This window comes from Palaemon carinicauda, chromosome 1, assembly GCF_036898095.1.
Source record: "Palaemon carinicauda isolate YSFRI2023 chromosome 1, ASM3689809v2, whole genome shotgun sequence".
NCBI lineage: Eukaryota > Metazoa > Arthropoda > Malacostraca > Decapoda > Palaemonidae > Palaemon > Palaemon carinicauda.
In genome coordinates this window covers 200,111,736-200,115,635 of record NC_090725.1, presented here as the reverse complement: position 1 = coordinate 200,115,635, position 3,900 = coordinate 200,111,736, and positions in this window count along the sequence as shown.

The following is a 3,900-nucleotide window of genomic DNA, read 5'->3' as shown; positions in this document are numbered from 1 at the left end:
AGTTGTTCCAGAAAGAGTTTCTTTTATGGTTAAATTGTATTCATTTTCAGTTGAGGCATAAACTCTCTGAGCAAAAGCTCTAAGCTGAATATAGTTATTCCAGGTCAAATCTGATCTGTTACCCTTCCAAAGATGATAGGCCTTGTGCTTCTCCAAATAAGCATATCTACAATTATCATTGAACCACGGTTTGAGCATATATATACAGTATATATATATGTATATATATATATGTATATATATATGTATATATATATATATATATATATATATATACATTATATTTATATATATATATATATATATATATATATATATATATATACATATATATATATATATATATATATATACATATATATATATATATATACATATATATATATATATATATAAGCACATATGTATATATACTATATATATATATATATATGTATATATATATATATATGTGTGTGTGTATATATATGTATATATGTGTGTATATATATATATATATATGTGTGTGTGTGTGTATATATGTATATACATATATATATGTATATATATGTGTATATATATATACATATATATATGTATATATATATATATATATATATATATATATATATATATATATATGTGTGTATATATATATATATATATATCTTTTACATAAAAAAAGAAAGAAATAAGACCAACGTACTTGAACAAACATAATTTTGTTGCCACGGCTACTTTCTTGAATAATATGCACCTTATCATCAAGCTATTGAGAGTGTAATAAACACATTTTTATTTACAAAGAAATATGTTATATGAAAGATTGAACGTAATTAAGTAAATTCAGAGCTGAAAATGTCTGTGGTTCATGAATATTTCAAATTATTCAATCAAATCCCAACACCACTTTCGTTCCTTGGAACACTTTCAACGAATAGTTATATCAAATATGCATCATAGGAAACAAGCATTCAGTGAAATTCGTGAACATTCCCAAAGTGACCAAAGTTCGTTTTTGCCTTGATACCTTAAATGAAGTAGAATGACTGTAGCCTGTCGACTGAGTGATAGGCCAAGATAGAAATATTAATAAGTGAAAACTTTACTATTGTGATAAGAAAAGTCTAATGAAGTTATTGTGGATTTATTGTCGAATTTTATATTTTTTTTCGTGTTTTTATGTCTCATACTTTTCATGGTCTTATATATTATCATAAGTCTTTAACTTATGTGAAATTGACTAATTACCTCCGCCAAGGAGGTTATAAAATTATTTGTGTTTATTTGTTTATGTATCAGTTTGTGTGTCTATTAGCAGGATTTTATCAAAACTTCTTTCCGGATTTTCACCAAATTTTTATAACGAGTAGGTACTATGCTCCATAAGAAACCATTAAATGCTAATCATGATCAAAATCAAGTAAGTAAATCTTGCTATTATTGTTATTAAAATACAGTAGATTCACCGTCAACATATGAAAAGGAAAGCTTGGTCCTTAAAATTGAGTAAAATTTTGACAATCTTTAGTGGCAGAGGTCTGAAATCTCTGATTGCTCTTTCTACTTGTTTTCTGTGTGAGCAATAGAATTTTGTACTCAAGTAATGAATGGTCAACCTCATCCCAAAGGATTTACAGATAACATAATACCTAACACTCAGAGCCGTATTATGTGTGCCTGCTTGTGCATTTCGATTAAAAATAGCCTACTGAAGAAAAACGAGCCTTTTTTGCTGCCAGAAGCAACGTTAATGTGGAAACTTCATTACGAAATAGATAATAGATAGATAGATACATGAATACATATTATATCAAATAACAATGGCGCTCTTCAAAACGTCTGCCCCCACATGTGAATGCAAGTACAAACTTACTATGGAGGGCGTGGCTGTTAAATGTCACAGGAAAACTTTCGCGAAGTCATTCCTTTCGTGCCACTTCGTTTAGATTTAGAGTCCCGCAACCGCAATTAGTTGATGATCAAATGAAATAACTCATCACTATAAGCGACCACCTGTGTTATGGGTGACGGCAGGCTTAACTTCCTTGAAAATTCATTGTATTTACAGCAGAGATGGAGAACTTTTTTCTTTTATAATTGTTTATATGTACATCCTTTTATTTATTACTCAAATGTATGTTCGACTTCTCCATCGAGGTTAATGCCTTAGATTTAGAAATTTAATGTATATATTTAGTGTAATGTTGCTACTCTTCTTAAAATATTTTATTCTAATCACTTATTTCCTGGTTTCCTTTTCTCACTGGGCTATATCCCCTGTGGGAGGCCCTGGGCTTCTGGCATTCTGCTTCTCCAACTAGGATTTTAGCTTTGCAAGTAATAATAATAATAATAATAATAATAATAATAATAATAATAATAATAATAATAATAATAATAATAATATACTGGTCACATTCGAAAAAAAATGTGTATTTATAACCACAGTCATTTCTTTTGGATCTCTATTAGAGGGGACCAATAGAGAAACCCCATAATCTTTTATATATTTGATATTAAATCATATGCTTATAAATATCTTCCATGTTAAGATTCTCTTTACGATATAATTGTATAAATAATTCAATTGATCTTTTATATGGCGTAATTAGCGAACGCCAATCAGTCTTATTACTCTGACTGCTATGGTGGAAATTTGAGAAAAAAGAGGGCATAATCGTGAATATCTTGAGAGAACTCTTGTAAAACCGAAAACGAAAGAGATTCTGTGCTTGGTGGTAGAGAGAGAGAAAATCAAAAGGATTAGTGGTATTCATTGCTGCCTTAAAACAAATAAACAAATATGAAGTTGTCTGACGATTGATAAGTAACTACTAGAGATCATGATGAGCTGTAGGTCAACGTAAAAAAAGATTGAAATAGCGCGTGAGAGAGAGAGAGAGAGAGAGAGAGAGAGAGAGAGAGAGATCTGAAATGAGAACCGGGTGGAACTAGGGACATTTGTAGGGTGTAGTAATTCGAATCAGTTTTGTCTCAGGGTAGACAATAAGCGTTTTTTTTTTTTTTTTTTTTTAATACAAGGAGAAAGATTCTTTAACATCGAATCATCTTTTCAATGCAAATTTGGCAAATCCGGTTCATGTACTTCTATAATAAAACTGTGAACCACCTTCAATCAGAATGTTGATAGGAGAGGGACATTGAATTACAGTCTTGCGAATCAGATCCGAAGAACTGGATATGAGAAAACATAAAAAGGTAGGTTAAGTTATGTCATAGATACATTATATGTATTAGAAATTAAATTATCTCCTATTTCAAATATAGCTTGCTTTAAAGATTAGTATCAATAGGCAAAGAAATAATAAATGAATATTTAATGTGAACATCAGACATGATGGAAGGGAAGTGAAAGCAGATAAGCAGTTTTTCGTTATTAAATCGTTGTCAAAATCCTATACAGAAGATACAAACTGAAGATTACTATTAAAGTGAGGAAAAGAATAGGCGATAGGCAACTACTTTTGAATAGGGTAGTTGTTAAGTCATCAACGGCTAGTGATATACAAGCTATTGATGGAGTTCAAGAAGTTCTGTTTAAAATATCACAACTGGCTTTGTCATATACTTTAAGAGCAGTAGTAAGAAGAAATTCTGAAGTCCTACTGAAAGGATGACCATAGCTCAGAAATAGAGAAAAATGTCAGCAGATTTATTCTTGAAGAAGTCATACTTATGTTCCCCCTAAAGTTCACATTTCATCCTTTTCACTTACTTAATATATCTTCTCTATCATTCCAAAAGGGCATTCATATAACCTACTTTACCTTAGATAGTTACATGACCTCATAGTCTCCTTGATTTAATTTTTACTTATTTATCTTTATCTTTCTATATTTTGTTAGCCTCTATCTATATATTTTGTCTCTATAGTTATCAGTTATCTTATATTTTTTG